General features: G+C 35.4%; 1 pseudogene; it reads right to left on the reverse strand.

Annotated features, from left to right (window-relative positions):
- The window catches only part of LOC123514920, a 205,384-nt pseudogene that overhangs the window by 51,670 nt on the left and 141,214 nt on the right, over positions 1–12,500 (reverse strand).

The following is a 12,500-nucleotide window of genomic DNA, read 5'->3' on the forward strand; positions in this document are numbered from 1 at the left end:
GAGAAATAGAAATGTTAGTTGAATATTACACTCGAAATTGTCAGAAGGTCGAAGAACAGCATAATTGTGAGAGAAGAGAGTTTGATGAAGGGGTACCAATGAAGAGAATCGTATTGCATGAAAAGATAACAGAAGTTGACTCAGTTTAACCCCTTTAGTACTGGGACATATTTTTACCATGATTTTTAGGTACAATAAGACGGTTTTTACTTGCATACCAACGTAATTGTGAATAAAAAGACAGCTTGATGAGAGGTATAGCAATGAAAAGATGACAGTTGACTCAATTCAACCCCTTCAGTACTAGGACACAAATTTACCATGATTTAGGTACGATTAGACGATTTTTTTTGCATAGCAGCGTAACTAAAAAAAAGAAAGCTTAATAGAAGGTATAGCAATGAAGAGATGACAGAAGGTGACTCGATTTAACCCCTTCAGTACTGGGACATATTTTTACCATGAATACAATTAGACGATTCTTATTTGCATAGCAGCGTAATTAAATTAAAGAAACCTTGATGGAAGGAACAGCAACAGAAGGTAACTCACTTTAACCCCTTCAGCACTGGGACACAATTTTACCATGACTTTTAGGTACAATTAGACCATTTTATTGACACTAAGTGAGGTTTGTGGAGGTCAGAAGATTAATGGCAACAGTCTTTATTAGTTTAATCCCACACATAAGTTTCTGAAGCTGTAAAAAATTGTCAAATAAAAAATAGAATGAATATAAGAACGCGGTACTGAAGGGGTTACACATGAACATTAGAAGCGAATGAGGATTGATGATGAAATGTGGCAGTAAAAGGAATGTAGATAAATGTGGCGAATGTGGTGACTGTGGTAATGGATTGTAATTGTGTGGTGTAATAATTTGTAATGAGTGTAGGTTGAGGGATGGTGAGGTTTAATAGTGAAGTGTAATAGATAAATAATTGAGATGTTTTTGTGGTGAAGATAATGTCAAGAATGTGATGTAAAAATGTAATAGAGGGATATGTTGTAATGATTATAAAACAAATCAATAATTCTTCGTATAATAAATGAAAGGAGGAGGAGGAGGAGGAGGAGGAGGAGGAGGAGGAGGAGGAAAAGAATGAGGAAGAAGAGAAGGAGGAAGAAGACGAAGGAGGAAGAGGAGAATGAAAAGAAGGAGGAGGAGGAAAAGGAGGAAGAAAAGGATAAGGAGGAAGAAGACTAGGAGAAAAGAAGAAGAAGAAGAAGAAGAAGAAGAAGGAGGAGGAGAAAAAGAAAAGGAGGAGGAGGAGGAGGAGGAGGAGGAGGAGGAGGAGGAGGAGGAGGTCAGCCAATTGACAAAAAATATTTCTATACATTCGAGACACATAGAAAACGTAATCTGGTTTAGTTCTTCCGTTTTCTTCCATTCAGTACTTCTTCCTCTTCCTTCCCCTCTTCTCTTCCCTCCCTCTTCCCTCTCTGCCTCAACCACACTCTTCCATACACTTCAATTCTCTCCTCTCCTCTCACTTCTCCCTCTCACTCTCGCTCTCAGACCACTCCAACGATGAGAGGGGTTAGGTGGTCTCTCTCTCTCTCTCTCTCTCTCTCTCTCTCTCTCTCTCTCTCTCTCTCTCTTTCCTTCATCGCACTTCATATCCACTTCGTTTTTCTCTCTAACACACTATTCACCCCCTCTCTCTCTCTCTCTCTCTCCCTGACTCACGTGATGCTGGGGGCGGGGTGTCCTTGGGCGGGGCACAGGAGGGTGGCTGACGTGCCTCTCTGCGCTCTAACCAGCGACTCCATCTCCGGAATTCTAGGGGCTGACTCACTTCTGGGGTCTGAGAGAGAAAAACGTTGTGAGGGTCTTGCGAGAAACGTTTTGTGGGAGGGTAATGTATGAGAGAGGAAAAAAAAACGTTGCGTGTTGAAGGAGAGAGGGCAATGAGATGGAGAAAAACGCTGTAAGGAGGGAGAGAAACGTTTTGTGGGGAGGGAAGTGTAAAAGGATGAAAAAACGTTGGGAAAGTCTTAAAGGAGATAAACGTTTTGTAAGAGGGAAGAAAACGTAGGCAAACATAGATAATTTGTGAGAGAGAAAAAAAAACGTTGTGAGTCTTGAAGGAGAAAAATGAGAGGGAGTAAAACGTTGTAAAGAGGAAGAGAAACGTTTAGTGAGAGGGAAATGAGAGAGGAGAAAACGTTGCGAAGGGGTTGAAGGACAGAAAAACGTTTTGTGAGAGGGATATGTGAGGAAAAAAACGTTACGAAATGGTTGAAGGTGAGAAAACGTTTTTGCAAGAAGGAAATGTGAGAGGAAAAAATGTTGCGAAGGGGTTGAAGGAGGAGAAAAACGTTTTGTAGAAGAGAAATAAGAGAGGGAAAAACGTTGCAAAGGGGTTGAAGGAGAGAAATACGACTTGTAAGAGGGAAATGAGAGGAGGAAAAACGTTGTGAGAGTCTTAAGAGGAGGAAAACGTTTTGTAGAAGGGAAATATTTTGGGTTTTTAAGTGAAGTGAGAGAGAGAGAGAGAGAGAGAGAGAGAGAGAGAGAGAGAGAGAGAGAGAGAGAGAGAGAGAGAGAGAGAGAGAGAGAGAGAGAGAGAGAGAGAAAATTAAAGATACTGAAAAGGAAAGGATTACAGAAAAGAAACAAAAGTAAAATAAATGTAAAAGGACAATTGAAAATATTCACGTGTCTGAAATGAATGAAAGAATAAAATTGAGAGAGAGAGAGAGAGAGAGAGAGAGAGAGAGAGAGAGAGAGAGAGAGAGAGAGAGAGAGAGAGAGAGAGAGAGAGAGAGAGAGAGAGAGAGAGAGAGAGAGAGAGAGAGAGAGAGAGAGAGAGAGTTAAAATGAAATTATATGAATGAAAATAAAATGACAAAGTAAGAAAAAAATCAATTAAATAATGTAATAAGTCACTTTCCCGACACACACACACACACACACACACACACACACACACACACACACACACACACACACACACACACACACAGATAAAAAAAAAATACACAAAAAAACATGAAAAAAAAAGAGGTGGACATAAATTTTGCATGAGAAATGTAAATATGAATCCGGATTTTTTGGATTAAGTGGATTTGCGTTTCGTTTGCAGGAAGGCGAGGCGTGAACGGCCGCTGTGTGTATTAAATAACCTGGTGTGTGATGTGTATGATTGCACGCGCCAATATTCATGTGCGTTTTGCATGCACACACACACACACTGACACACACACACACACACACACACACACACAGAGCAGACAAGGCACATACATTCGTCAGAACTTACAAATACAGGCAGGGAAACTGGTACACCACACACACACATACATACATACATACATTCATGCATACATACATACATACATATTTGTTCATACAGAAATACACACGCACACACACACGGTATCCAGTATTCTCTCTCTCTCTCTCTCTCTCTCTCTCTCTCTCTCTCTCTCTCTCTCTCTCTCTCTTTATCTATCTATCTATCTGTCTGTTTATCTGTCTATCTCTTTTTTCTATCTATCTATCGTCCTAAACTTATCTATTTACATACGTATCAACACATATATACATTTTTTGAGGAGAGAGAGAGAGAGAGAGAGAGAGAGAGAGAGAGAGAGAGAGAGAGATATACGAGACTCTTTACTCCTTCTGAAAGTAGAAAAAAAGGAAACAAAGAGAGAGAGAGAGAGAGAGAGAGAGAGAGAGAGAGAGAGATGAGAAAGCGCTGCCGAACCCGATAAACGCATTAAAACAAACCCAAAATTGAGGAAAAGTGAATAAAAACCAAACGAAAGAAAATGGAGGTGGAATTTGATGAACAGAAGGGGTAACTATAAAAAATACACCAACTTATTGATTTTTCTTACCCTGAGAGACTTCAAATGTCACGTGACGATTAGAGACAATTATCACGAGAAAAAGAAAAGAGAAAGGATGAAAAGAAAGTAGGGTGTTATTTTCTCAGTAAAGGAAGAAAAAACGAAAGGAAGGATCATGACAAAAAAAATAGAGTAAGATTGAGAATAAAAAGTAAGGAAGTCATTATTTTTCGTATTAAAGGAAGAAAATTGAAAAGACAAAATGAAAGGATGAAAAAAGAAGAAAAATAATGAAATGAGTTGTTATTTTCTTAGTAAAGGAATGAAAAAAAAAGAAAAGTTTGGCTGATGATACAAAATGGCAAGGACACAAAAAATACACGAAAAATTAGCAAAAACTATAATAACAAAGAAGAAAAAAATACAAGAATTAAACTTAATATGCGAATCACAATTAACGAAAAAAAAAGAAAATAAAAAAAACGATAAAAATGATAAAAACTTCAATATCAGAGAAGGAAACATAAAAATAAGTTGAAGAAGAATAAAAAGCAAGAAAAAAGTTGGTATTTTGTTAGTAAAAGGGAATAAAAAATTGTGGTAGTGACATGATAGTGGTGATAAAATGGTGGTGATGACTCATAGTGGTGGTGGTGGTGGTGGTGACTGGTGGTGATGACATGGTGAATTATACTAGTAGTGGTAGTGACAGATAATAGTGGTGATAACATGGTGGTGATGACTCATAGTGGTGGTGGTGGTGGTGGTGGTGGTGATGATGGTGGTGATGATGGTGGTGGTGATGATGGTGGTGATGGTGGTGGTGTCGGCCTCTATGCTGGACAACGATGAAAGTTAATCCAAAGCTTGATGTCACGAAACGAAGAAAAGACAAGAAAAGGTGAACAAAAATGATAACAACTTCAACAACAAAGAAGAAAACAATAAATAAGAACAAGAATAAGATTTAACAAGCAAACACAACTAAAGGCAAAGAAAAGACGAAAGAAAAGAGAAAAAAAAACAATGAAAAATAAAAAAGAAACCCTCTCTCTCTCTCTCTCTCTCTCTCTCTTTACGGTTACTTGAGTCTATCTTTATCAATCTATTTCTTTTTTTTCTCATTTTTCACGTCTCATTTCTTCTATTTGCATCAAGAAGCGATTAAAACTTAAACACTAAAAACCCAACAATAAAAAAAATATATATAAAAATAACCAAAAATAATTGAAGAAATAAAAAAGCTTAATTACTCCTCACTGGAACTAACAAATGTATAAACGGAGACGAAAAGGATTAACGATAAATGATGAAAGGAATAACGTCACGCTCTCCTAACCTTTACGAAACATTTATCAAAAGCGATGTTCACGCCCCACGGATCCGAAGCTTCGAACCAACGAACCGGGTAAGCTCACGAGCCTAAACGAAGCAAAGAAATTAATTAAGTGCTTCATAATCCTTTTGAACAATGCTTGGGGAAAGGTGTGTTAAAAAGAGAGAGAGAAAGAGAGAAATGGAGGGAAAAAAAGATAATTAGCGTTTGCAACTGAACGGAAACAGAGAGAGAGAGAGAGAGAGAGAGAGAGAGAGAGAGAGAGAGAGAGAGAGAGAGAGAGAGAATAATAACACAAGACATAATTACTGAAAAAAAATGAAAAACTAAGAAAAAACAAGACAGGAATGTAATTGAAAAAGAAAAAGAAAACTACAAAAAAAAATAAAGACAAGAAAAAAGGAAAAGAAAACGAGAAAAAAAAAACAATCAACCACAATTAACAAGAAAACAAAACAAGACAACAGAAAACGGACGAGCAAGGCAAGAAAACAAGGAAAAGAAAAAGAAAAGAAGGACAGAAAGAAAACGGAAATGAGGCGGCTGTTCGGAGCTTCGAGTCGCCATTAATTTGAGCTCGAGCGTGGATGAAGCACCGTTTGCGATCTTTGATGTGCGGCACTTAAGGCTGGTCGTCTGTGTGTATGTGGGGGGGGGAGGGGGGTTGGGAGAAGGGTCTGCGTGCGTGTGTTTGTGCGTGGCGGCGTTTGAAGCTGCATGAAGGGGGAAGAATCGCGGCCGAGTCCCTGTGTTTCAGATTCACAAACTCGAAACTGTGAACCGAAGTGAAGCAAAAAGAGAAGTGAAGCTTTTATCACGATGCCTTTTGATGTCTCTTGAAGCTCTTAAGCCCAAAAATATATATACAATAGTCTCTCTCTCTCTCTCTCTCTCTCTCTCTCTCTCTGGGCAATATAGAAAAGTGTGCAAAAAATCTTCACAATAGTTCCTCCTCTCTCTCTCTCTCTCTCTCTCTCTCTCTCTCTCTCTTTGTTATTTTATTACTATTTTTTGTCATTCTTTGCTTTTTTTTTTTACGTTGAGTGTTAAGGAAAGGTGCGTGGGAAGGTGTTACACGAAAATAAAAAAGAAAAATACGAAAGGAGATGAAAAAGTGCAAGGTAAAATTGGTGCTTCTAAAAGGGAGTTGCCAGGAAAAGAAATGAAAAGAATAAAGAAAAAGGATGAAAAAAATGTGAAAAATAAAAATTTGTAGTAAAAATATACAATAGCACCCCACCTCCCCTCCCCCCTCTATCTTTTTTTATCCTTTTTTTTTACCGTCGTGTGTCAAAGATAAAGGTAAAAAAAAAAAAGAGGTGACGATGGGAAGGTGTTGGGAAAAAGAAAGTTTGGGAAAAAATGGAGTTATGGAAAAAAACGAGAAAAGTTTACTGTAGATTTAAAAATTTTCCTCGCAAACCTCTCGTGTGTGTGTGTGTGTGTGTGTGTGTGTGTGTGTGTGTGTGTGTGTGTGTGTGTGTGTTAAAGACAGATACGTAAGTAAGGGATTTTAAAGTTAGTAGATAGATAAATGAATGAAAAAAAAATAAAAAGAGAATGATGCTTTTGATAGTAAAATTCTCGTGTGTGTGTGTGTGTGTGTGTGTGTGTGTGTGTGTGTGTGTGTGTGTGTGTGTGTGTGTGTGTGTGTGTGTGTGCTGAAGAGAGATAAGTAAGTAAGGTTTTTTAAAGTTAGTGCATAAATTAATAAATGAATAAACAAACAGTGAATGATGCTTATGAAAGTAAAATTCTCTTGCAAAATATATACACATTAAAAAATACACATCGCTCCAGTTTTTCTATTGTATTTTAGTGCTTCCTTCTCCCTCTGCGTAATTTTGAGAGTGAAATAAAAAAGAAAAAGTAAAAAAAAAATATTCCAGACAAAAGTTAAAACACATAAAACGATTAAAAAACGAAAAAAAAAAGTTCTTCTCTTTGAAATTCATATATTAATTTCCCTCTCCTTTTACAGCGTCAGTGTTAGAAAACGTGAAGGGCGTCATGAAAGTGTAACAGAAAGTGGAGTTTGTGAAGGGAGGACTACCAAAGACACGCATGAAAGCTGAAAAAAAAAAAATGTGTAAATGTTTTGATATTTACACATTACACCTGAGTCTTCCTTTGATACCGTGTGTGTGTAGAGAAAACGAGGGAGCTGCTCTGAAAGAAAAGGAGTGAAAAGATGGGATTTGCAAAAGAGAAGTTGTAAGGATTGTGAAAAATATGAAGAGACACGTATCATCTCGTTTGCTATACACAATTTAGTCCATCCTAAGTGTAATAGAAAATGAAAAGATGAAATAAATTAATGAATGAAATAAATCAAGAGAGTTTTCATCGACTTTGCAATAAAAAAAAGGCAAGACACAAGAAAAATAAAGATTAATTAAGATTTTGCATCCCTCCATCCTTCGTGTAATAGAAAATGACGTTTATAGGAAAAGAATGATATAAATGAAGACAGTTTTTATTTACTTTGCAATAAAAACACAAGAAACAAGAAAAATAAAGACGAATTAAGATTTTGCATATCATTTTCTTCACTTTTAAGCGTTGCCTGAGTTAGTCCATCCTTTGTTTAATAGAAAATAAGGCTTACAGAAAACATGAAATAATGAAAGAAAAATTTTTATACACTCTGGAATTAAAGAAAGAGGTAAAACAAAAACAAAAATAAAGCTTAATAGAAATTTTGCACATCATTTTCTTCACTCTTATACATTGAGTAAGTCCATCCTTCGTGCAACAGAAAATGGGGTTTATAGCAAAATAATTAAATAAATGAGGAGAAATTTTATGTTCTCTAGAATGAAAAAAAGACTAAAACATAAGAACAACAAAGATGGATTAGAAAAATTTTACACATTATTTCTTTTTAATCTTCTTATAAGTTGGCTGAGTAAGTCCATCTTTCGTGTATAGTAAAACATGAAAAGAAGAGAAATTTGATACACTCTTGAATAAAAAAAAAAAAGGACAAGACATAAGAAAAATAAAGATGAATTACGATTTAAACATTACTTCCTTCACTCTTATAAGTCGTCTGAGTAAGTCCGTCCTTCGTGTAGCAAAAAATGAGGCTTATAGCAAAATATTAATGAACTGGAGAGAATTTTTATATACTCTGGAATGAAAAAAAAGAACAAAACATAAAAAAATAAAGATTAATTAAGATTTTACACATTGTTTCCTTCACTTTTCTTAATATTTCAAGTAAGGAAAGGAAGAGTCGATTTGGGTTAATAAAGAAGAAAAAAAGCATAGATGAAATATGCTACATAACCCATAAGAAGAACAACAAAATAATAAGAGAAACGTGTATATTCAGTTAGGAATTTATACAACAGTCCTTCTTGGTCGAACAGAAAATGGAGGTTACAGAAAAGGGGTAGAGATTTTATGTACGGTGAAAAAGAAGCCAAATAATGAGAAAAGAAAATGAATAAAGATTTATACATTACATTCCCTCATCCCTTCCCTCCCCCCATCTTCTTTGAGACTGTCAGGGTAAAGGAAATGTGAGGAATGTCCTGAAAAGAAGAGAAAAATGCAGAAAGACGAGATTATGTGAGAGAGAAATTGGACACACAGAAAAATTAATAAAAAATGTAGAAATAAATATAAAAAAAAAGATGAGATTTAAGAAAGAGAAATTAGATACAAGAAAATAATAAATGAATAAAAATGAAAAATGGATAAAATAAAAAAATGAGATCCGCCAGAGAAATTATACATAAATAAAAAATACGAATAAATAATGAAGAGGTAAATGAAAAATAACAATGATAATAGAAATAAATATAAAGATAAACAAAATAAAAATAAAATAAAAAACTAAAAAGAAAAAAAAAAGATGAGATTTGTGAAAGAGACATTAAAGATACAGAAAAAAAATGAATGAAATTAATAGAGAAATGAAAAATAATACTAAAATAAACAATAATAATAATAATAATAATAATAATAATAATAATAATAATAATAATAATAATAAATCCTCCTTCGTGTAGCAGACAAAAAATAAAGTTTGCTGAAAGAAATAAAAAAAAAGACGAAAAAAATTAAAAGGACAAATATTTCATGTAGTACATAAAAAATAAATAGAAAAAAAATAGAAAATAAAATGAAACACTTCCACGTAAGAAGGAAAGAAAGAAAACAAATTAAAAAGATCAAAGAACCAAAAAAGTCAAGAAAAAAAAAGGGGGATGAATGTTTAAATGAAAAATTGTGAATAAAAAGTAAAAAAAAAAGAAGAAAAGATTAAAAGGAACTCAAGCAGAGAAAAGAAATTAAAAAGCTACACACGCATTAGGGAAAAGAGAGAGAGAGAGAGAGAGAGAGAGAGAGAGAGAGAGAGAGAGAGAGAGAGAGAGAGAGAGAGAGAGAGAGAGAGAGAGAGAGAGAGAGAGAACACAGCAATTTCTCACATAAACCAATGAAGGAAAATAAAAAAGAAAAAAAATGCAGAAACAGACAGAGAGAGAGAGAGAGAGAGAGAGAGAGAGAGAGAGAGAGAGAGAGAGAGTCACTAGAAGGCAATTTTGTAGAAAGGTCCTGGAGGTGGAGTAATACTATTTTCAAGGAGCATCTGGCGCTAGACTTCCTCCACATCTCAATATTGGATCTCTCTCTCTCTCTCTCTCTCTTTTTTGCTTTCTTCATTGATTTGTAAGTGATATATTCTCTCTCTCTCTCTCTCTCTCTCTCTCTCTCTCTCTCTCTCTCTCTCTCTCTCTCTCAAATTATGCAATTTTACCGGTATTTTCATATTCCTTCATTGCATTACAAGAGAAATTATAGTTGTGTTTCTCTCTCTCTCTCTCTCTCTCTCTCTCTCTCTCTCTCTCTCTCTCTCTCTCTCTCTCACTGCCAGGATATTTGTTTATCTTTATGTTTGTTTATCTGTCAGTCCCCCAGCGAACTCTCTCTTCCATACTGATTCTGCTTACTATTTGGTGATTTTATGCAGCTTCAGAAACTCATGTGGGGATTAAAATAGTGAAGACTGTGGCCATTTATCTTCTGACCTCCATAGACCCTTCTTAATGTCAATAAAATGGTCTAAACGTACACAGATCTCTAGGTAAAAATGTGTCGCAGTACTGAAGAGGTTAAAATAGTGAAGACTGTGGCCATTTATATTCTGACCTCCATAGACCCTTCCTAATGTAAATAAAATGGTCTAATCGTACACAAATCTCACGGTAAAAATATGTCCTAGTACTGAAGGGGCTAAAATAGTGAAGACTGTGGCTATTTATCTTCTAAGCGCCATAGATTTTTCCTAATGTCAATAAAATTATCTAATGGTACACAAAGCTCAAGGTAAAAATATGTCCCAGTACTGAAGGAGTTAATTCAATATGATATAAAAAAAAAACGTATTTGATTTAAAGATACGAGAATCAATTAATGTTATCAAGTATTTTCTATATTTAAACTTACAAATTGTGCTTTTTCCTTCTCTTCCTGTAAAGAATTTGTATGTAAAATTTTCCTATAATTTGTTTTTTAATCCAATTCTAAATCGTGATATTTAAATAAGATTTTCACAACATTTTTCTACATTTTTTTTCTTTTCATTTTTTTATATTTATTTTCTTTACTCTCTTTCCATAGTTTTTTTTCTTGTTTTCCAATATAAGCAATTTTAAAAAACCTATTCTCATTTTCTTTCAATACAGGCAATTTAAACAACCTATCCCCGTTTTCTATATAGGCAATCTAAAAAAAATAAAATAAAAACTATTTCAATTTTCTACATAAAAAAATAAATAATCTATTCCAATTTTCTACATAATATAAATAACCTATTCCCAGTTTCTTTATATTGAATTTAAAGAACCTAATCCCATTTTCTCTATAACTAATATAAGTAAACTATTCCCATTTTCTATAGAAGCAATTTAAAGAACCTAATCTCATTTTCTAATCAAGCAATCTAAATAATCTAGTCCCATTTTCTATAGAAGTAATGTACAGGATATATTCCCATTTTCTATATAGTCAATTTAAAGAACCTAATCCCATTTTCTATTCAAGCAATTTCAAGAACCTACTCCAATTTTCTATATAAGGAATTCAAAACCTATTCCCATTTTCTATTCAAGTCATTTAAAGGACACATTCCCATTTTCTTCTCACCTATCAAAAAAAGTCCCCACAGAAAACGAGGCCTACAGAAGGTGGGCGAAAGAGAGTGGGGGGCGGGGAGAGGGGGCAGTGCTGCAGGCGACACCACCCCTCAGAGTCCCGGCCAATAAGTTGTTATCAAGTTAGAGAAGGTAACTTTACACCTCACTGAAGCGTCCGCACCTCACCTGGGATACTGGCTCTCTCTCTCTCTCTCTCTCTCTCTCTCTCTCTCTCTCTCTCTATCGGTGGGAGCTCATTTTCTACTTAAATTAAAGAAAACAATGAATTTAAACCACGACATCTCTCTCTCTCTCTCTCTCTCTCTCTCTCTCTCTCTCTCTCTCTCTCTCTCTCTCTCTGATATAGGCCTAATCTCTGTCATAGGCATGTTGTTGTGACGCCATAATATTTTTTGAAAATGGTTGTTTTTTCTAAGGGAACGATATTAAATGTCCGGTAATGTTATTGATGGCTCTCTCTCTCTCTCTCTCTCTCTCTCTCTCTCTCTCTCTCTCTCTCTCTCTCTCTCTCTCGCCGTGATCCCGTAGGCTCCCACACAATACCCCGTGAGATATAACGCGAAATATACAACGCCAATATATCTTCTGGAACGCTAAATTTATGCTCCTATTTACCCCAGCGCTTTTACTCCCGCGAATTTAAAGAACCGTGCCGCGAAAGAAGAAATGAGCAGGAGTAAGAGTATGAGTGGGAGTGAGAGTGAGAGTACGAGTGAGAGTAAGAGTGAGGTGACGTTGCTCTTTGTCAAATGTGTATCGATGTTTTGCCAATAGTTCTGAGTGAGGGAAAGTCCAGTACGTTGAGGAAATGTAGAGGTGTGTGTGTGTGTGTGTGTGTGTGTGTGTGTGTGTGTGTGTGTGTGTGTGTGTGTGTGTGTGTGTTACCACTTATTTAACACTTTTTTTCACGTATTGTATCCATATTGCTGCTAATAAGTTAAGAAAATGAAATAAGGAACACATTTATCTATTTTTTTTTTTAGGTATTTCTCCAGGACCTGCACGGGACCTGGCAACTAAGTGGACCCTTTCTTTTCTTTTCTCTACCTCTTTTACCTTAGCCAGATTTCCCCTCTTACATAAACACAATACAAAAAATAAGAAGATAAAGGAGAAGAAGTTTGCATTAATTTCTTCAGTACTGGAACACATTTTCACTTCAGCACTTTCTTTCCTTCTCTAATCCGTCCTGTCAC

The sequence above is a fragment of the Portunus trituberculatus genome, chromosome 5, assembly GCF_017591435.1.
Source record: "Portunus trituberculatus isolate SZX2019 chromosome 5, ASM1759143v1, whole genome shotgun sequence".
Taxonomy (NCBI): domain Eukaryota; kingdom Metazoa; phylum Arthropoda; class Malacostraca; order Decapoda; family Portunidae; genus Portunus; species Portunus trituberculatus.